General features: G+C 38.9%; 1 protein-coding gene across 1 annotated transcript in view; it reads left to right on the forward strand.

Annotated features, from left to right (window-relative positions):
- The window catches only part of YAF2 (YY1 associated factor 2), a 134109-nt gene that overhangs the window by 16385 nt on the left and 93243 nt on the right, over nt 1–24481 (forward strand). The window lies entirely within an intron of this gene.

Here is a 24481-nt window from a genome sequence, read left to right on the forward strand (position 1 = left end):
TTGATGAGGCGAATGGGCAGACAGGTTTGAGATGGTAGAAAGACAACAGTAACTCAAATTACCACTTGTTACAACCAAGGTATGCAGAATACCATCTCTGAATGCACAACACGTCGAACCTTGAAGTAAATGGGCTACAGCAGCTGAAGACCACACTGGGTGCCACTCCTGTCAGCTAAGAACAGGAAACTGAGGCTACAATTCGAACAGGCTCACAAAAATTGGACAATAGAATATTGTAAAATCATTGCCTGGTCTGTTGTCTTGATTTCAGCTGTGACATTTAGATAGTAGGGTCGGAATTTGTCATAAACATGAAAGTATGGATCTATCCTGCCTTGTTTCAACGGTTCAGGCTGGTGGTGGTATAATGGTGTGGGGGATATTTTCTTGGCACACTTAGGGCCCCTTAGTACCAATTGAGCATCGTTTAAATGCCATGGCCTACTTGAGTATTGTTGCTGACCTTGTTCATACCTTTATGACTACACTGTACCCATGTTCTGATGGCTACTTCCAGCAATATAATGCACCATGTTACAAAGCTCAAATCCTCTCAAACTGGTTTCTTGAACATGACAATGAGTTCACTGTACTCCAATGGCCTCCACAGTGACCAGATCTCAATCCAATAGAGCACTTTGGGGATGTGATGGAACAGTAGATTCACATCATGGATGTGCAGCCTACAAATCTGCAGCAACTGCGTGATGCTATCATGTCAATATGGAACAAAATCTCTTGAGGAATGTTTCCAACACCTGGTTGAATCTATGCCACGAATAATTAAGGCAGTTCTGAAGGTAAAAGGGGTTCTAACCTGGTACTAGCAAGGTGTACCTTATAAAGTGCTGTTGAGTGTGTATATGTATGTGTGTGTATGTATGTATGTGTATATATATATATATATATATATATATATATATATATATAGGTATCCAAAACACCAAAACTCGCCCACAAAGGAAAAATGCCTGGGTGCAAATTTGTAGAAGATATGCAGCCAAAAGAAAATGCACTCTCAGGACTTTCATAAACAGGTTACTTTTATTTCTGTAACGTTTTCGGAGGTCTTGCCTCCTTCATCAGCATAAATAAAGTGAAAACAAACAAACTCTTAAATAGTGACATACTCACTCAAAATCATTTCAAACCACTACCTGTGCTGGCGCCAAAATTACCGGTGTTGGAACGCATAATGCGTTCCAAATGTGCTAAGTGGCGGAAGTAGTGCGCCAAACTACTTCCGGTTGTCAAAATTCTATAGCCGTAAATAATCGGCTTTCTCTATGTGAATGCCATAATTATAAAACCATTGTGGCATATTATCTAAACGCATAAAGCAAACTCTTAGCGTGCAAACGATTGTGCTGATACTTTGATTAGTGATAGTAAATGTGACAGCCGCTTGTTGCCATGACAACTTAAACAATGCTGGAGTGTAATCCTGTACAGGGACAGACTAACAGTAACTATGTTTCTGAATACACCAAAATGTGTTAAAATAGGCATGATGTTTGGCTACAATGTGAGTGTTTAAAGATGGTGTATATATTGATAAAAGAGGATAAACAAATCTAATTATTAGGCACGCCAGCTGATATATTGTGCTATATGTATATATGTGTGTAGTGTTACCTTATATTGAAGATATTGAGTCAATATGTCCAATATTCATAGAGGAATCTCATATGGAGATATGTACCTCCGATATATAGCCTTCAAATTCTACATAACTAAAATATTAACGATTATCGTTTATCTGCGATCTTCCCATTAGTATGAGCTGTTAACATGCATATTATTCCTATCCTCTGTCAAAAACCCTTTATGTATTTTTGAAATTTATACCGCTCACCTAGTTCCTATTCAGTGATGGGGTTATATATTAACACCATATTAATTCTCGTTATAAGAGCTACGTGGGTCATATATGTATATTCCACTGCTATCTTGTGGCTAACAATGCCCTCATATGCTCCCTATTTAAACACTCCAAAGCGTTTAGGCACAAACGTACAAAAGATGAATAAACTTAAACTTAAAAAATAAACTTAAAAAATAATAAATAAAAGCAATTGGTGTGACGGTCTTTCCATTAATTTAAACACTATCCCATTCGGGATGGCTTTAGCTCTAATAGTCCTTGATTTTCATATATGCAGAATAAAGGACGTTGAGTCATTCACTTCTGTATTTATGTATAATGTGATGCACTCTGTGTTTATTTCTGTGCGTTCTTCGTTGTCTTCTATTGCCCCCTGGACCTCTAGGTTAATATTGCCTTTAGGATTGAATGTTTAGTATGCATCATATTCTCCTGGTTATTATGCCATCAAATTATTTTCCATGTTGTTGTTTTCTTCTTCCTGGGATGCTTAAGGATCTAGTGTCCAGTTTTGGCTATGTGTACTGCTATGTGTGAAAAAACTGGTAACTCCAAGGCACCACTATCCGACTTCCACGCAGGTATTAGAAATACCAAAGACTCCTACCCCTGGTGCTGTGTGCCAACATGGTTTAGGAGCACCCCTAGAACGAGGCACGCCGACCATACGGCGCACAGAGTCATAATAGTCTAGGTGCCGTACCCTGCGCTTGTATCACATTATATAGCTGTATTACACCAAAGCCTTGAAGTCAGGGGTGGTGTTGAGCCCCCCTGGATAAATGGTACCCAGTCGGTACATCCATTGTGCCTCCCGTTGCAGAAGTATTTTACCTCTGTCTCCCCCTCTATCTAATGGGGGTACATGATCAATGAGTGTGTATCTTATTGATGCCACCGAGTGTCTGTACTCTGCACAGTGTCTCGCTACCGGTTGTTCTGATTCCCCGGATTTGTGAGCCGACCTTATGGCATGCCGATGATTGGCCATCCTTTCTCTCAGGGTACCTGTCGTTTTACCGACATAGTGCCAAGAGCATGGGCATACCAATAAGTAGATGACAAACGTGGTCGTACAGGTAATCGAATGTCGTATGTGGAACTGCTTGTTGGTATGGGGATGGTTAAATATTCTGGTACTTATAAGTCCATTACAGGTAGTGCATCCTAAGCATCGATAAGATCCTCTGATGTTGGTATGTGTCCTGGGATTATAGCTTGCCTTTGAGTCAGTCTTGACTAATAAGTCTCGCAGATTTGTGCCCCTCCTATAACCGACCATAGGCGTAAGATGTTTGCTAAATTGTAATTTTGGATCAGTGGAAATGATAGGCCAATGTGTCCTTAAAGAGAGTCCAGCATTTCTGGTACTAGGAGAAAATGTAGTTGCCAGTATAATTCTGTCATCCCTGGTTTGTCTAGGTTCTTGGGCCAATAGTTGTGCTTGTGTTATTTGTGACACTTCCTTCATCATCTGGCTGATTTGTTGGGTCTTATATCCCCTCTCTTCAAATTTTGCACCCATTTCAGACAACTGGGTGGCTCCTAATATAGGATCCGAATTGTTTCTAACTGTTCTGATAAGCTGCGATTTCAATATACCCTTTAGTAATGCTGGGGGGTGACAGCTATCTGACCTCAATAGGGAGTTCCTGTCCGTAGGTTTACTGAATAGTGTGCATCCTAGTCCCTGTGTGGTTTTATATACTTTGAGGTCAAGAAAGTTAATAGACTCTGTGTCACTCAACATTTTGAATCTAACAGTGGTCTGTGTATTGTTGATCGTTTCAAACCACTCATGGAGGTCATCCATGCCCCCTCTCCAAATCAAAAAGATATCGTCAATATACCTACGGTAGAAAATGATGGATGAATTACATTTTCCCCATAGGTATATGTTCTCAAAATGTGACATGAAGATGTTAGCATAGGAGGGGGCCATGGATGACCCCATGGCCGTACCCGCTATCTGAAGAAAGAATTTGTTTTCGAATCTGAAATAATTCTTGTGTAAACAAAATTCAATGAGAGATAGTAAGTATTCAATGGGGGGTCCCTCATAGAGGGGATTGTTCGTGAGGTGTGCCCTAACTGCTTCTAATCCCTCCCCGTGGGGAATGATAGTGTACAGGCTGTTCACGTCCATGGTGACCAAAATGTCACCAGTCTGGACGTGAACAGCCCCCAACAGTCTAATAAATTCGCTGGTATCCAGCAAAAAGGATCGTGTTCCTCTGACAACCGGCTGTAGCAGCAGGTTGTCAGAGGTCGTCCTATCGTGTCGGCAGTAGATTCCGTATGCCAACCGGTGTCACAGTACATTGACCTGCTGCTACAGCCGGTTGTCAGAGGAACACGATCCTTTTTGCTGGATACCAGCGAATTTATTAGACTGTTGGGGGCTGTTCACGTCCAGACTGGTGACATTTTGGTCACCATGGACGTGAACAGCCTGTACACTATCATTCCCCACGGGGAGGGATTAGAAGCAGTTAGGGCACACCTCACGAACAATCCCCTCTATGAGGGACCCCCCATTGAATACTTACTATCTCTCATTGAATTTTGTTTACACAAGAATTATTTCAGATTCGAAAACAAATTCTTTCTTCAGATAGCGGGTACGGCCATGGGGTCATCCATGGCCCCCTCCTATGCTAACATCTTCATGTCACATTTTGAGAACATATACCTATGGGGAAAATGTAATTCATCCATCATTTTCTACCGTAGGTATATTGACGATATCTTTTTGATTTGGAGAGGGGGCATGGATGACCTCCATGAGTGGTTTGAAACGATCAACAATACACAGACCACTGTTAGATTCAAAATGTTGAGTGACACAGAGTCTATTAACTTTCTTGACCTCAAAGTATATAAAACCACACAGGGACTAGGATGCACACTATTCAGTAAACCTACGGACAGGAACTCCCTATTGAGGTCAGATAGCTGTCACCCCCCAGCATTACTAAAGGGTATATTGAAATCGCAGCTTATCAGAACAGTTAGAAACAATTCGGATCCTATATTAGGAGCCACCCAGTTGTCTGAAATGGGTGCAAAATTTGAAGAGAGGGGATATAAGACCCAACAAATCAGCCAGATGATGAAGGAAGTGTCACAAATAACACAAGCACAACTATTGGCCCAAGAACCTAGACAAACCAGGGATGACAGAATTATACTGGCAACTACATTTTCTCCTAGTACCAGAAATGCTGGACTCTCTTTAAGGACACATTGGCCTATCATTTCCACTGATCCAAAATTACAATTTAGCAAACATCTTACGCCTATGGTCGGTTATAGGAGGGGCACAAATCTGCGAGACTTATTAGTCAAGACTGACTCAAAGGCAAGCTATAATCCCAGGACACATACCAACATCAGAGGATCTTATCGATGCTTAGGATGCACTACCTGTAATGGACTTATAAGTACCAGAATATTTAACCATCCCCATACCAACAAGCAGTTCCACATACGACATTCGATTACCTGTACGACCACGTTTGTCATCTACTTATTGGTATGCCCATGCTCTTGGCACTATGTCGGTAAAACGACAGGTACCCTGAGAGAAAGGATGGCCAATCATCGGCATGCCATAAGGTCGGCTCACAAATCCGGGGAATCAGAACAACCGGTAGCGAGACACTGTGCAGAGTACAGACACTCGGTGGCATCAATAAGATACACACTCATTGATCATGTACCCCCATTAGATAGAGGGGGAGACAGAGGTAAAATACTTCTGCAACGGGAGGCACAATGGATGTACCGACTGGGTACCATTTATCCAGGGGGGCTCAACACCACCCCTGACTTCAAGGCTTTGGTGTAATACAGCTATATAATGTGATACAAGCGCAGGGTACGGCACCTAGACTATTATGACTCTGTGCGCCGTATGGTCGGCGTGCCTCGTTCTAGGGGTGCTCCTAAACCATGTTGGCACACAGCACCAGGGGTAGGAGTCTTTGGTATTTCTAATACCTGCGTGGAAGTCGGATAGTGGTGCCTTGGAGTTACCAGTTTTTTCACACATAGCAGTACACATAGCCAAAACTGGACACTAGATCCTTAAGCATCCCAGGAAGAAGAAAACAACAACATGGAAAATAATTTGATGGCATAATAACCAGGAGAATATGATGCATACTAAACATTCAATCCTAAAGGCAATATTAACCTAGAGGTCCAGGGGGCAATAGAAGACAACGAAGAACGCACAGAAATAAACACAGAGTGCATCACATTATACATAAATACAGAAGTGAATGACTCAACGTCCTTTATTCTGCATATATGAAAATCAAGGACTATTAGAGCTAAAGCCATCCCGAATGGGATAGTGTTTAAATTAATGGAAAGACCGTCACACCAATTGCTTTTATTTATTATTTTTTAAGTTTATTTTTTAAGTTTAAGTTTATTCATCTTTTGTACGTTTGTGCCTAAACGCTTTGGAGTGTTTAAATAGGGAGCATATGAGGGCATTGTTAGCCACAAGATAGCAGTGGAATATACATATATGACCCACGTAGCTCTTATAACGAGAATTAATATGGTGTTAATATATAACCCCATCACTGAATAGGAACTAGGTGAGCGGTATAAATTTCAAAAATACATAAAGGGTTTTTGACAGAGGATAGGAATAATATGCATGTTAACAGCTCATACTAATGGGAAGATCGCAGATAAACGATAATCGTTAATATTTTAGTTATGTAGAATTTGAAGGCTATATATCGGAGGTACATATCTCCATATGAGATTCCTCTATGAATATTGGACATATTGACTCAATATCTTCAATATAAGGTAACACTACACACATATATACATATAGCACAATATATCAGCTGGCGTGCCTAATAATTAGATTTGTTTATCCTCTTTTATCAATATATACACCATCTTTAAACACTCACATTGTAGCCAAACATCATGCCTATTTTAACACATTTTGGTGTATTCAGAAACATAGTTACTGTTAGTCTGTCCCTGTACAGGATTACACTCCAGCATTGTTTAAGTTGTCATGGCAACAAGCGGCTGTCACATTTACTATCACTAATCAAAGTATCAGCACAATCGTTTGCACGCTAAGAGTTTGCTTTATGCGTTTAGATAATATGCCACAATGGTTTTATAATTATGGCATTCACATAGAGAAAGCCGATTATTTACGGCTATAGAATTTTGACAACCGGAAGTAGTTTGGCGCACTACTTCCGCCACTTAGCACATTTGGAACGCATTATGCGTTCCAACACCGGTAATTTTGGCGCCAGCACAGGTAGTGGTTTGAAATGATTTTGAGTGAGTATGTCACTATTTAAGAGTTTGTTTGTTTTCACTTTATTTATGCTGATGAAGGAGGCAAGACCTCCGAAAACGTTACAGAAATAAAAGTAACCTGTTTATGAAAGTCCTGAGAGTGCATTTTCTTTTGGCTGCATATATATATATATATATATTAGTTATTTGTAGAGCACCAAAACAGATTCTGCAGCGCTATAAACATAGGCGGCATACAAGGTAACATTTATAGGGATCAAATGGGTAGAGGGCCCTGCCGAGAATCACACTGTTGTAGTCGGCTCTTATGAAGGTGATCTGCAAACAGTTGGGTTCTTAGGCTTACATGCTAAGGGGGTTCATGGCGGATAGCAATGGAGGAGAGGAACTGGTATTAGGAAAAGTTAGTGTAGGTTGTATGCATCCCTGAACAATAGAGTCTTTAGGGAGCGCTTGAAACTTTCAAAACTAGGGGAGAGTCTTTTAGAGTGAGGCAGAGAGTTCCACACAAGATGGGAGCCAGTCTGGAGGAATCCTGTAAACGGAATGTGAGGAGATAACAAGAGAGGAGGAGAGTAGCAGAGCGAAGGGGACAAGATGGAGAGTATCTGGAGACAAGGTCTGAGATATAGGGGGAGCAGTGCAGTTGAGGTCCTTGTATGTCAGAATCAAAATTTTGTGTTTAATCCTGGAGCTAAGGGGAAGCCAGTGAAGGGATTGGCAGAGAGGTGCAGCAGATGAAGAGCGACATAAAAGGAAGATGAGCCTGGCAGAGGCATTCATTATGGATTGTAAAGGAGCTAGACGGCAGCTAGGGAGACCAGAGAGGATGGAGTAGTCAATGGGGGAAAGGATGAGAGAGTTGATTCAAATCTTAGTTGTGTCTTGTGAAAGGAAATGTCTAATTTTAGAGATGTTTTTATGGATTTAGCCAAGGACTGAATGTGAGAAGTGAAAGAAAGATCAATGTGACCCTAAGACATCGGGCATGTGGGGTAAGGGTAATGATGGAGTTGTCAACAGTTATAGAGAGATAGGGGTGGAGATTTTAGAAGAAGGGGGGAATATAAGGAGCTCCATTTTGGAGAAATTTAGCTTAAGGTAGTAAGAGGACATCCAGGAAGAGATGTGAGAAAGACGGTGACACGGGTTAGCAAGGAAGGAGATAGGGCTGGTGCAGAGAGGTAGGTTTGGGTGTCGTCTGCATAGAAAATTATAATGAAACCCATGGGACTTTATTAAGGAACCTTATGATGATGTTTACATTGAGAAGAAACCGGGACCGAGCCTTGTGGTACCCCAATAAAAAGTGGTAACGGGGCAGAGGAAAACCCAGAGAAGACTACACTAAAGGTACGGTTAGACAGGTAGGAAGAGAACCACAAGAGGGCTGTGTCACAAATGCTGAAGTATTGGAGGGTTTGGAGCAAAAGAGGGTGGTCAACAGTATCAAATGCTGCAGATAGATCAAGGAGGATAATCAGAGAGAATATGTATATGTGTGTGTAATATGTAATATATATATATATAAAAAAATCTCTTGTGTGTATATGTATGTTGTGTATGTATGTATTTGGTGTGTGTGTATATATATATATATATATATATATATAACACAACATTATTCTAGATGCACCATTTAGTAGTATAACTTATTAGTACATCCTATAACACACTAATTAGTACATTTCACCATGACCCACCCAATGATTAGCATAGTAATTTTTGAATGATCATTTACACACTTAGTACCATTTGTAGATTGGTTAACCCTTCCTCATCAAGACAGGAAAGTTAGTGAGGCATTGGGTAGAATATTTTAGTTTTCACTGGTAATAAATAGTGTTATATTTTTTTCTGGATTCTTAACTGATAGTGACTACGCTTATTTGGGAATCAGACTGACGATCATGGGACCTATAATCTATTTCTATGGTTGTTAGTATCTATTAAATTTTAGCTATCCATCACTATTGAAGCACTCAAGAGCCTAAATTATATCTAGGGACACTGAAGGAGACGAAAAATTTGCCTTACTATCACACTATCTACACTCAGTAATGCCCCGTATGTCAGCAAAATGGAGGACTTTCACACCACAGTGCTGGATTTATTGACAAAATATGAGGAGGCTATGCAGGATAAATTCGACAGCTTGATACTATGTGCTCGAGCTATGAACATGCCGGCCATCCGGAGCGAGCTATAAGCCATCAGGGAAAGGGTCACATGGGGGATCCCCCAACTGTTTTATACTGCACGGTTGTTACCCAGCTGGGAGTGTGTGCAGCCCAGGCTTCCACTAACTCAGCTATACATTTGCTGCCACCATGCAAAGCTCAGTCAATTGTGGTACAGGTGCTGATTACTCTGAACTTCTCAGTTGCTGCTTAATACATAAGATCTCTTGCGCTCCTGAGGAGAATGGAACAGATACTTGTCTTTAGAGTGAGACTTTTCAGGGCCATTGGGATTGGATGAAACAGCATGACATCCCACAGTGAGCCGGGGACATATTCTTAGTATAATGGGGACTTTATTCTACCAAACCTAATTTTACAGACTTTTATCACCTATACTATTGATATGTCAGTCTCTCATGATAACTATATTGTTTGATATATAAGACTACGACATCTGTGTTGTTTGATATTTGTCCTAAATGTTTCCAGAGTTCTCTACCTACATACTACCTTTTTTATTGTTATTGATTGTTACACTTCAGTAATCTTTAGAGGACTGCATTAAACAGTTGAGACTCTTACAGCAGTCTAATATAAAAATGCTATTTATTACAGTTATTATAGGTTAGCCCCCTATAAAGACTGCACTCTCAATCGCTCTAATCAACAGCTCATAGCGTTGCAGGAACTTTGGACTGACGCCTTATTGAGCACAATTCAGAAATGGTGAAGCGCCTACCTAAGTTTAATGTTCTATAGGAATAATACTTAATGTGTAGTATATTAACAGTTATGGTTATCAAACAATTTTTATTACGGATGAGTGTGTCTTCCTGTTATGTGTTTAGGATGTTATTTGGGAGAGGTGCCTGATACAGCAGTTTTAGTCCTCACTACTAAAGTCTATGTTATATATTATATGCACTAAGCTAAGTACTTTAACCCGTATTCAACCTAAATACGAGATCAAACCCCACTTCCAAATTTGATTGTTTCAGCAACTCCTACTGGCTGATTGTATCTACACATATATACATTTATCTTGGTAAACGAGAAGTATACACTAATCACAAGTGTGACTGATAAACTACTCCTATTGAGGTTGAGCATACTCTACTAATTAGTGTTTAAGTTATTACTATGGAGGGATGATTATGGCAGGGGCTCTGGCTCTCACTATCAAGTTTTATAAACTGTGTATGTACATTAGGCTAAGCACTCTTACTTGTATCTAAGCCAAATATGAGTCCAAATCCCATACCATTATTCCCTTGATGCAGCAATTTCAACTAGCTGATTTCCTTTGTGTTAGATATTATTATACTCTGTAAAAGCTCGACTCAGGGGACTATAGTCTCTAGTGTAAATAGCTAAGATATATGTGCATGGTTGCTCACAGATTACTTTGCTACATATGCTTTAGGATATCCCACATATTTGTCATAGAGCCCTACTATAATGATGTACTATAGGGGTTTACGATCACTCTTTCATGTATCTAATTATAAAACCTAGCTTGGCACATATATAACAAATGCTCATAGCTCTTTTCTGGGAGTTTGTGTCTGGAGAAAATGTATATGCTGGTTACTGTCCTACCTAGGAGATTATGAGTTACAACATAAATGTTTATCAACCCACTAGGTATTCCTTTCCAAATATATAGCAATATGTTAGTATCTTACAACCAGCATAGGCGGCTGTCTTCATATAGCTCTAGACATGTGTAGTCTGTTTTACCACGGTGGGCACGTCTCAGTTATCTCTATTCACTCTAGCATTGGCCTAATAGGCTTCTTATGGATTTTTATAATAAGGTCAAACCTCAGTAAAATCTTTTGATGACATAATTTATTAGCCCTAGAACATCTCTTAATATCAATATTAGTTATCTTCTGTATAATCTTTGCCCAACCCAGGAATCCTCTAAACAAGGTGCTTCCTCCTAAATAGTATAACTATAGTCAGTTTGTGTACAGCTACCCCTCTCCAGGGATCTAAAAATTTTTTTTTATATAAAGCTCAAGAGAACTTCTGCCCCCCCCCCCCACACCCACTTTACTTCCCTTTCCTTTAATTACTCACGCGGTGCTCACCCTCTGTTTTGCAACATATTACCAGTAACTAATATAGAAATTTCAGAACTAGATATCACAGTGCTTGACCCTTTAGGTATCTACTTCTAGCACGTAAAGCCAGGTTAATAGTTGAAAACGAGGGGATACCAAGTACTAGATAAGACTGGTAACAATTTAAACAATGAATGATATATGGTTGCAATTCCCCCCCACCCCCCTTAACCCATTAAATGGAATTGTGACCCTGGTGGGGTCACCTATATAGCTACCATATGCATTTATATCTCCTATATCTAATGACCTTATAGGTCAGTACAATAGCTGCAGCCAAATGCTATTACTTCATTGTAAATTAGGTTTTTTGATAATAATGTCAGGAAACAAATTATACAAGATCTTATTTATTATGTATATTATCTGCATTGATTGTTGTATTCATACTTGTATGATGGATTGATAATTGCACTGTATGTTTTGCCTTTATGCAACAAAAACAAAACCTCAATAAAAGATTATTTAAAAAAAAAAAAATACTTGTTTGATTACAAAAACTGGTTCGAACAATATTCCTCCCCTTTTCTTTCTTGTGGCTATTGACAAATAACAGACCCTTTCCTCCACCGTCATTTACTTTTCACATTATGGGCGTGTTATTTAACATATGCCTAGTTGTTTGATTGGTAGAAGGGTATAGCATGGTCCACACATACTCACTGGTGGTGATGGGTGGTGTCAACAACTTAGTGACATTCGTCATCTGATATATCAGAATCACGTTATCGTTAGACATGTGATTTATTTATATATATATATATATATATATATATATATATATATATATATATATATATATATATATATATATATATATATATAAGCCTATATTACATGTGTGTAATATTGGACCACATTAGTATAGGGTTTTATTTGAATAAATATACCATTTATTTTACAAGTGCAGTCCAACACTTTATTCAACAGCATCCTTGCTTATAGGAGTCATCTTGATTGTTCCTGAGAAGCGGCTTGCCTTTTTAGCATTCCCGAAGACAGTGAGCTGGTACACTGTTAATATCCAACACACTACATTTAGCAGACTGGGGTGCTTTTAAAAATGTGAGTACCATGTTACAAAAGTTGTGTGTGACCCTATTATACCTGATTGGTACGCACAACTGGCGCCTTCTTTCTGTCTTTTTTTATGATGTTTTTAGAATCATTGCTCCCATAGTAGATGAAGTGCAACCTCTGGATGAACTTTATGGTGTCACCTTTGATGATTCACGTACCAAAGAACTCTTTGGAACTATATATATGTTTGGCGACTATATTTGGTTCTTGTATTAATATGTATAATGTTTCTCTTCTCTAAGAAGACACTTGGTTACAATTTGCAACATTTTTTTATATTCACCACTTATTCACCATTTATTTTGATTATTGCTTTTCGCATTAGAGCCCCTAGTATTTTGTTTTTGTGTTGCAGTTGTACACTGTGTGCACTATTATTAGGCAAGTGAGTATTTTGACCAAATAATCATTTGTATGCATATTGTCCAACTCCAAGCTGTATAAACTTGAATGCTTATTGGATTTAAGCATATCAGGTGATGTGTATTTTTTGTAATGAGGGCGGTTGTTGCTTTAGGAGATCAACACTTTATATCAAGGTGTGCATAATTATTAGGCAGATTCTTTTCCTCTGGCAAAATGGACCAAAAAAGAGATTTACCTCACTCTGAAAGTCAAAAATGTTAAAAAAAAAAAAGTCTTTTAGAGGTATGCGGCACTGATCATTTTTTTTTTTTTTTAAACCTTTATTTATAGCCAACAATAAATACAAAATAATATACAGTTTTTTTTGCCACACAGGGCTAGGAAGCAGATGTTCTGAAACAACATTGTTTTACAATGTAAATCAACAGACACAATATTAGACTAAATATGTGCAATTAACATAGCGTGTATATTCCGATACCACCTTAAGAAACGCCACAAAGTTAGCAAACTCTTTTTCAAAGGTCAGCCTCACTCTCTTCTGACCAGAATTGGGGGAAGTGACCTGCATATATATTTGTTTGTACAGATACAGAGTTACGTAGAGGTTTAATCAATTTTTTTTGAAGTAATTTGGGTAAGGACAGGATAAAAGATTCCCATTTCCTGAAAAAAAAGGGGTAAATGCTCTTCATAAGGGTATGCTAAGTTGAATTGTTCGAACGTATATTGTGTAATCAGAGCATTTTTGAAATGAGAGATTTTAGGTGCTGCCCAAGATTACCACATTTTAAGAATAAGATTACGACCAATTAGTATGATAGTGTTTATGAGTTTAAAGTTTTTAGGAATCTCATGGAATTTGACAAGGAAAAAAATCTCAATTGGTTTAAAATGATAGTCTAAATGTAAGACAAAATTCATCCAATATAATTTTTTTTGCCAAAACTGAATTTTTTTGGGCATTCCCAGAAGCAAGGTAACAGATCTGCTTGCATTGACTTACATCTAGAGCAAGGAACCGGTGATTTATACCATTTTGATAAAGTTACCGGTGTAAGATAACTCATAAGGCTAATCTTTATCTGAGATTCCCTTCATGATGTTGGCACCCATGATTGTGCGATTATCTTAAAGCTATCATTTATAATCTGATCGTTATTATCCGGAAATTTTTTAGACCATTTTACCACCATATCATCAACCTGTACACTTAATGATTTTTGGATTAATAACAAGTATAAAGGAGAGATTGCGTATGACCCAGATAGATAACTAGATATTCTGTTATGTAATTCACCCAGTGACCACTCTGTACCATATTTTTGAAGCAGCTCTAATAGAAAATGTCTTACTTGGAGGTAAGCATAAAATTCACGCGGTGAGAGATCAAATTTATTGGCCAGTTCTGCGTAAGTTATTAAATAGCCATCTGTCCCTAGTATTTGACTGATCCATTTTAGACCTTTTGAAGTCCATTCTTTAAAGATCCTATTTGAGGACCCAGGACTAAAATTGGGATTACCGCAAATAGGCAAAAATTGAGAAATATATGTCATATTCCAGAACTGCAACCTACCTGGAGTGCCCAGACATAGAAGGTGTTCAGTGCTCAGAGACATGGCCAAGGTAAGGAAGGCTGAAACCTGACCACCACTGAACAATACACATAAGTTGAAACGTAAAGACTGGGCCAAGAAATATCTGAAGACAGATTTTTCAAAGGTTTTATGGACTGATGAGATGAGTGACTCTTGACAGGCCAGATGGATTGGCCCGTGGCTGGATCAGTAACGGGCACAGAGCTCCACTTCGACTCAGACGCCAGCAAGGTGGAGGTGGGGTACTGGTGTGGGCTGGTATTATTAAAGATGAGCTAGTTGGACCGTTTCGGGTTGAAGATGGACTCAAAATCAACTCCCAAATTTACTGCCAGTTTTTAGATGACACTTTCTTCAAGCAGTGGTACAGGAAAAAGTCTGCATCTTTCAAGAAGACCATGATATTTATGCAGGGCAGTGCTCCATCGCATGCATCAAAGTACTCCACTGCGTGGCTAGCCAGTAATGGCCTTAAAGATGGAAGAATAATACCATGACCCCCTTCCTCACCTGACCTAAACCCTATTGAGAACTTGTAGGTCCTTCTTAAACGGGAGATTTACTGTGAAGGAAAGCAGTACACCTCTCTGAACAGTGTCTGGGAGGCTGTGGTTGCTGCTGCACAAAAAGTTGATCGTCAACAGTTCAAGAAACTGACAGACTCCATGGATGGAAGACTTATGACTTATTGAAAAGAAGGGTGGCTATATTGGTCCCTCATTTATTTTTTGTGTGTGGAAATGTCAGAAATGTTTATTTGTAAATTTTGAGTTTGTTTATTATTCTCACTTTAACAGATGAAAATAAACAAGTGAGAGAGTTTTAGTTGCATAATAATTGTGCACACTAATAGTTGCCCAATAATTGTGCACACATAGATCTTCTAAGAAAACATAAATTATGCTTACCTGATAATTTAATTTCCTTCTGTATGAGGAGAGTCCACTGCATCATTCCTTACTGTTGGGAAATACTGAACCTGGCCACCAGGAGGAGGCAAAGACACCCCAACCAAAGGCTTAAATACTCCCCCCTACTTCCCTCATATCCCAGTCATTCTGCCAAGGGAACAAGGAACAGTAGGAGAAATATCAGGGTATAAATAGTGCCGGAAGAGAGAAAAAAATGTTGGTCCACCCATCGGAGTAAACTGGTGGGGCCTGTGGACTCTCCTCATACAGAAGGAAATTAAATTATCAGGTAAGCATAATTTGTTTTCCTTCTTAATATGAGGAGAGTCCATGGCATCATTCCTTACTGTTGGGAAAACTGTACCCAAGCAGGACACTGAATAATAACGGGAGGGGTAAAAGAAAGGCGGACCCTAATCTGAGGGCAACACAGCCTGCAAAACCTTTCTCCCAAAAGCTGCTCCCGCCGAAGCAAAAATGTCAAATTTGTAGAACTTTGAAAAAGTATGTAAGGAGGACCAGATAGCCGCCTTACAAATCTGATCCATAGAGGCCTCGTTCTTAAAAGCCCAAGAGAAAGCCACCGCTCTAGTGAAATGAGCCGTAATCCTTTGAGGAGGTCTAAGTCCCGCTGACTCGTAAGCTAAGTGTATAACACTCCTCAACCAAAAACATAAGGAAGTCAGAGGCCTTCAGACCTTTACGCTTCCAAGAGTAGATAACAAACAAGGAAGATTGTCTAAAATCCTTAGTAGCTTGAAGATAAAACTTCAAAGCTCGAACCACATCCAGATTATGAAGTAAACGCTCCTTCGAAGAAGCAGGATTAGGACATAAGAAAGGAACCACAATCTCCTGATTGATGTTACGATCAGACACCACCTTAGGAAGAAAATCCAAGCCTGTACGTAGAACAGCCTTATCAGTGTGGAACACCAGATAAGGAGGCTCACATTGCAAGGCAGCCATTTCAGAAACATTGCATGTCGACGCTATAGCCAAAAGAAAAAGAACCTTCTAGGACAACAACCGAATGTCAACCGAATGCATAGGCTCACACGGAGCCCGTTGCAAAAACTTTAGAGCAAGATTCAAACTCCCAAGGTGGAGCGTTAGATCTAAACAAAGGTCTTATCCTGATCATAGCCTTAATGAAGGATTGCATGTCAGGAAGCTCCGCGAGCCTCTTGTGCAGCAAAAAAAAAAAAGGGAACCGGCAGAAAGGCCCTTCTCCAGACCCTCTTGGAGAAAAGAAAGAATCCTGGCAGCCTTTACCTTATTCCAGGCGAAACCACGCTCTTGACACCAGAATAGGTAAGCTCACCAAACCTTATGATATATGCGACGAGTAACAGGCTTACGAGCCTGAATGAGAATGTCAATAACTCTCTCAGAGAAACCTCTCTTGGCTAAGACTAAGCATTCAATCTCCACACAGTCAGCCTCAGATTTTGATGAACAAAAGGACCCTGTTCCAGCAGATCCCTGTGACAAGGTAGCTTCCACGGAGATGAGGACATCCCCACCAGATCCGCGAACCACATCCTTCACGGCCACGATAGCTCAAACAGTATCACTGATGCCTGCTCCTGCTTGATGCGGGTCACTACACGAGGGAGAAGTGGTAACGGCGGAAAAATGTAAATTAGGTTTAACCTCCAAGGCACTGCTAATGCATCTGTTTTCTCCGTCTGAGGATCCCTGAACCACGACCCATATCTGGGTAGCTTGGAATTAAGCCGGGACACCATGAGATCTATCTCCGGTGTCCCCCATCTGTTAAATCTCTGCAAACACCTCGGGATGGAGAGACAATTCCCCCGGATGAAAGGATTGTCTGCTAAAGGAAATCCCAGTTGTCCACACCCAGAATGTGGATCGCTGACAGCAAGCAGTTGTGGGCCTCCGCCCACTCCAGAATCCCAGATACTTCCCTCATCCCCCCCCCGATGGTTGATGTAAGCCATTGAGGTTATGTTGTCTGATTGGAATCTGATAAACTGGGAGAAACCCAGAAGAGGCCAAGCCTTCAGAGCATTGAAGATCGCTCGAAGTTCCAAAATGTTGATCGGGAGGAGGGATTCCTCTCGAGTCCACAGGCCCTGTGCGTTCCTGGCACCCCAAACAGCTCCCCATCCTGAGAGACTTGCGTCCGTCTCCCAGGATGCTCTCAAGAAGGGATGTCCCATGGGACAGGTGATCTGGACAGAGCCACAAGGAGAGCGATTCTCTCGACCGGTTGGCCAGAGAAATCTGTTGAGACAGTTCCGAATGATCGCCGTTCCACTGTCTCAGCATGCACAGCTGAAGTGGTCTGGGATGGAACCTGGCAAAAGGAATAATGTCCATGCTGGACACCATGAGACCAATCACCTCCATACACCGAGCCACAGAGGGCTTTAAGGAGGTCTGGAGGGCAAGACAAGCGGAAGTTAGCTTGTAACGTCTCTGGTCTGTAAGAAATATCCTCATGGATATTCAATAATCCCCCACTGGAGATATTAACCCTTTGATTCCATACAGATAAAAGGAGCCACACTGTGACCCTGTCTTCTTGCGTTATCATATGTGTATAAAAAATGAAACAATCTTACCGGAATCTATGCCGTGGAACAGAAACACAGCCTCTCAAGTTTGACAGTCTTGTAGCATTGCTCCTGACATTGACTTGAGTGATGGAAGCAGGCAGTGAAACTCATCAACACTGATTGCTTAGGAGCTGTTAAAGTGACAGTCAACCCAAAATGGCTTCTAAATCATACCTATAGTGTTTAAAACTATTAATATTTTTAAATATTGCCCAATTTTCAACAATATTGCGTTAGCATGTAAAAAGACTTACTATGTTCGTTTCTGTTGTTCAAAAATGCCCCCTCCCCTATTGCGTCACAAGTCTTTGCTCGCCTTCACTTTTCTATTCTTTTTTTTTTTTTTTTTTAATATATATTTCATATCCAACCGCGTACAAAAAAATATAGTTAAAGCACATTCGCATTCATATTGCACCACGCAGGGTTAATCAATCTAAAAAAAACAATGTTTTGTTATACAGAAAAAAAGAAGAAAACAACATTATCATCCTTAATGTATCCTAAAATAAGAACTAAAACAAAAATCAAAGAAGTAACAATAATTGTACATATGTTGGTGTTTTTCTTGCCCCCCCCAAAAAAATTTTTTTTTACAAAAAATTATATTCTACATGCTCCCGGCGTTTGCGCATGCACCGATTTTCTTCAAGGGGGTACTTTAAAAACCAGAACAGAAATTAACCGCTCAGTACACATCGGTTTCATTTGTGAGACGTAAGTTTGTTCTTCAGGACTCGGTCATACTCTGTACTGATCGGTTACTTTCTGTTATCATATCTGTATAAAAAATCAATGTATAAAAGTGAAGGCAAGCAAAGACTTGTGACGCAATAGGGGAGGGGGCAGGCAGACATTTTTGAACATCAGAAATTAACATAGTAAGTCTTTTTACATGCTAACGCAATATTGTTGAAAATTGGGCTGTATTTAAAAATATTAATCGTTTTAAACTCTATATGTATGATTTAGAAGCCATTTTAGGTTGACTGTCGCTTTAATACGAGTCTGGATGGGTTCGCAGAAGGACTCTCCCTGCATCTCCAGACTCTAACATTCGTCAATGCTCTCACTGAGAGGCTGACAAGACTACTTAAAACTCCAGTCCCATTTCGAAGGGTAAATACCCTTCCTAAGGAACTACTCAGAAATCTTCTGACACTTCTCTGCCAACCTCCTGTGACAAAAGGCAAAGAATGACTGGGATATGAGGGAAGTAGGGGGAGTATTTAAGCCTTTGTCTGGGGTGTCTTTGCCTTCTCCTGGTGGCCAGGTTCAGTATTTCCCAACAGTAAAGAATGATGCTGTGGACTCTCCTCATATTAAGAAGGAAAGCCAAAACTTCACTTTTACTTTCTTAAATATTCAGGTTTGACATTTTGGATAGACCAAGAGCATTGTAGTTGTTCAATTATGAAATTAATATTCAAAAATACAACTTGCCTAATAATTGTGCACACCGTGTATACTAAAGCCTACTACTTTTTTACATTTGAAAATTAATATTTTATTATCTCACCTACACCCCACTGGGAGTGTAATTTCTTCTGCTATCTTTGTTTACGCAGCTTGTCAATAGCCTATTCTTAAAGGACCAGTAAATACCGTAGATTTGTGTAATCAACAAATGCTTGATGAAGAGACAATGCAATAGCATTTAGTTTCAACTTCAAATGAGTAGTAGACTTTTTTTCTGACAGATTTCAAAATTATGTCTATTTCCTCTCCTCCTGTATCATGTGACAGCCGTCAGCCAACCATAGAATGCATGTATATGCATTTGTGAACTCTTGCATATGCTTAGTAGGAGTTGGTGACTCAAAAAGTGTAAATCTAAAAAGACTGTGCACATTTTGTTAATGGAAGTAAATTCAAAAGTTGCATGCTCAATCTGAATCATGAAAGTTTAATTTTGACGAGTGTCCCTTTAAGTATAGAAACTTTCAGTATAGATAGGGATACCACAGGCTAAATCATCTATTTCAAATGCTGATAAAAGGGTAAAGGAGTTATTTGTAAAAAATGTTAACAAATATAGATAATTCCTTTTTTTACCCATCCCTTAGTTTTGTATAACCAACATTGTTCTATTAAAACACATTTAGCCTCTGTGATTACCTTGTATCTATCCTCTACAGACTGCCCCCCTTAGGGCTTTTTTACAAACCTGGATGTTAGCCAATTATGACTTATACATAACTCCACGGGAGTGAGCACAATGTAATCTATGTGGCACACATGAACTAGCTCTGCCTGCCTGTGAAAAGCTAATAAAATGTACTGAGATAAGAGGTGGCCTTCAAAGGCTTAGAATTCAGCCTATGAGCCTACCTAGGTATAGCCTTGAACAAAGCAAATTTGATGATAAAAGTAAATTGGGAAGTTGTTTAAAATTGCATGACTAGGCTGTCTCTTTAAAGGGGAGAAAAAATTAGGGTATGCTGTACCTTTAACAGTATTAATCTTAAAGCGAAATTTTGCAAATACCCTTGACCGAAGGACATGGGAATTAAAGTATATCAAGCTTTTTGGTTCTGGGCTTTCTGGCTTGAATCAAGTCTGGCTTTATGACACACTATGAAAAGGTGTGAAACTATAAAATAACCCAGCCATTCAGTCTGCTATTTTTACATTTTCATCCTTGCCTACTACATCTGAAGGTAACATTTGTGGGAAACTTTTGGACTGACTTTGTGTTAATTCAATTACCTGGAAACTGCCTTTTTATTTATGTAAAATATATATAAACCTCTAATTTTCAGACAGCTGTTATCTACATCTGAAGACGAGACCTGTGAGGTTTTGAAAGCACCTGTGAGGTCTTGAAAGCATATGGAATACAAAACCTTGATTTTGGTGATCCATTAAAATATATCACAACCTACTAAAGGAACATTAGGTAAATGTCTAAATTTCCTCTCTCACGGGTGAAATATGGCAGTTTCCAATCTTAGTTTAAAAATTAGTAGGCACACATTTTACCTTTTAAATGTGTCACTCTATCCGAAGTTGCTACTTTAAGCAGTCCTAGACCAGGGGTATCAAGCTCATTGTATCCGGGGGCCACTGGCCAAGTTTTCTATCTCCATGGGGGACTCTTGAAAAGAATGAGTGCTGTGAAACTGGGTATACTAGAAACTGAAAGTAACATTTACCCAGTAGTGGTGCATGGTAGGAGCTATAGTCCACCATAGACACATGCAATGTATATTTATCTTGTGAGTGTGAAGTGATCATTCTGGAACTTAAAAAGTGACATTTATCCAAACAGTGCATAATGAGAGTCTACACTGGACAATGCATGCTTGTCTTTACATTTATCTTTTGAGTGCCTATATAGATCATCAACTTGTTACACATCTTAGAACCCTAAAAAAATTTGATAGGGCCAAATTTATAATTTACCTACTAATCAAGGGATGGCTAGATTAAACAATCTTGAGGGCCGCTTTGGCTGACATCACATAGTGTAGGATTTTTTGAATATTAGCACTTGCACTGTGCATGCTGTATGATGTGCAGAGCTTGATTTAGATGTGTTTTATCCCCTTGGCAACAAGCATTCCTCCTTGGTAAGTGGACATTTAATACTATGTGCTTTATGAAAGAGGGGACACTTAGCATATTATATAATTATTTTGCTTAGAAGGACATAAACCAAATATATCCTACACAGCTGTTCCTAGATAAACTGGGACATGCTTCTCGTAATAGTGTAACTGATTTCAGCCAATTAAGCAAAATCATTTTATTTTTAAAACCAGTTTTATGAAGGTCCTATTAAAGCCACACAGCAATAAAGCAATATTAATAGTCCATCCAGGATGATGCATGCAAGGGTTCCCTAACAAAAAAAATCATCATTGGTGGTAATGGAACAACCCCAATTCCGAAAAAGTTTGGACACTATGGAAATGCAAAAAAACAAAACAAAAAGAGTAATTTGAAAATTAAATTCACCCTGTACTGTATTGAAAACACATTATTAAAACATCATTTGATGTTTTACTATGTGAATTTAATGTATTTTTGAAAATATACACTCATTTTAAATCTGATTTCTGCCATACACTCCAAAAAAATTGGGACAGTCGACTGTTTACCACTGTGTAACATCAGCTTTACTTTTAATAACACTTATTAAGTGTTTGAGCACTGAAGACACAAGTTGGTTAAGTTTAGCAAGCAGAATTTTCCCCCATTCATCCATTACACATGTCTTCAGGTGCGCATCTGTACGGGGCCTGCGTTGCGTTATTTTGTGCTTCATAATGCGCCACACATTCTCATAAGGAGACAGGTCTGGACTGCAGACAGGCCATGCTAGTATCCGCAATCTCTGCTTACGCAACCATGCGCTTGTAATCCAGGCAGAATGTGTTTTGGCGTTGTCCTGCTGAATAATGCAGGGACCGTCCTGGATAGATGAGGTCTGATTGGCAGCATATGTTGTTCCAAAATGTATACATAACTTTCTGCATTGATGGTGCCATCACAGATGTGCAAGTTACCCATGCCCTTGGGCCCTGACAACCCCCCATACCATGACATACGTTGGATTCTGCAGAAGCCGCAACCCTCCTTATCTTATCTAATGCTCTCTAGCGATAAGGGCAATTTAGTAAAAAAAATATGGCCATATTGTGTGACTAAGATTTAAAAAGAATAGTTGTCTCTTGATGTTTTTTTGCAGCAGTTCAAAAAATATGTTGTGCTTTTGAAAATGGATGTGCTCTAATACCTATTTGTTTGTGTGTGTATGTGTCTGTGTATATATAATATATATATATATATATATATATATATATATATATTATCCTTTAATAGTCTAGTGTACTTAAAGGGACACTGAACCCAATTTCTTTTTGTGATTCAGGTAGAGCATGCAATTTTAAGCAACTTTCTAATTTACTCCTATTATTTTTCTTTTTTCTCTTGCTATCTTTATTTGAAAAAGGCATCTGTTTTTTTTGTTGTTGTTCAGTACGCTGGACAGCACTTTTTTATTGGTGGATGAATTTATCCACCAATCAGCAAGACCAACCCAGGTTGTTCACCAAAAATGGGCCGGCATCTAAACTTACATTCTTGCATTTCAAATAAAGATACCAAGAGAATGAAGAAAATTTGATAGGAGTAAATTAGAAAGTTGCTTACAATTTCATACTCTATCTGAATGACAAAAGAAAAATTTGGGGTTTAGTATCCCTTTAAAATTGCATCCTAAGTGAAATTAATCTAAACCCCTATACAAGGATCTATGTCATTGTAATAACTTCTTAAAACCTGTACTTAACTAGCTTGCAAGTTGTTTAATTAATAAAAAGTTTAGGGGCTAAGAAAAGTGAAATTAACATCTATAAATGTACTAATATTTATATTTCTCTAGTAGTATAATATATTGAATAACAATGAAGAAGTTGTTAAAACAGCATAGCTCATTGAATAGGAGTTTAGATTAATTTGATTTAGCAATTATATACACTACAGCAGGGGTGTCAAACTTGCGGCCCGTGGGCCTCATGCGGCCCTCAACCTAATTTTGTGCGGCCCACGCCACCTCCATGAAAAATATTAATTATAATATGCTTATTACTTAAAGAGCGAGTGCGCTTACTGTTAGGGATGTACATACATTAAAACATACGTTATTAAAAAGAAAACGACAGATAAGTGAATAATGATTTCTTCAACACATGCAGTTCATTACTATGGTAGCACTGATTTCCCACATCATTTCTGTCCATTCCTTTCCATCATTTTCTCTTTAACTAAAATCACATACTTTATATATATTTCTATGTATTTATTTTATATTATGTACAACAGGTATGTCTATCACTATTATAAACAGTGGGTCGCACGTGGAGCGTGTGTCTCACCTTCTTAAAAGCATTAGAGCACATTTCCTCAAGCCAGAGTAAGTTAATTAGGAGTTACAGAACACAATCTTTTGAAATGTATACAGTTATAGCAAATGCCACTGCACTGTTTAGCAATGACAAGATATGTAGGTAGTGTGCGGCCCACGTGAGTTGTACTTGTATGGAAAATGGCCCGCGACTAAAATGAGTTTGACACCCCTGCACTACAGGGTACATATTTTCCCACTTCTAGCTGATTTACTATATTATAAAAATACATACCACTGGTTTCAAGTGTTTTTAAGAATACATGTGTTTGCATGACCTTCTATATTGACTCAATAAAATTCAGTAAATGGTATAGTATGAATAATATGATATAATTTATTACTGCACATAAAAAAATCTTTATTAATTTATTTAGGGAAAGGCAAACTTTTTGCAATTGTTGCAACTTAGACAAACTAAGTATCTTTCCTTTTGTTTTTTTCTCTACTAAGCTGCCTTTACAGTGATACAGGGATTGATTTAAATGGACATGAAACACATACTTTTTCT

This window comes from Bombina bombina, chromosome 6 (genome assembly GCF_027579735.1).
Source record: "Bombina bombina isolate aBomBom1 chromosome 6, aBomBom1.pri, whole genome shotgun sequence".
In the NCBI taxonomy this organism is placed as follows: Eukaryota; Metazoa; Chordata; class Amphibia; order Anura; family Bombinatoridae; genus Bombina; species Bombina bombina.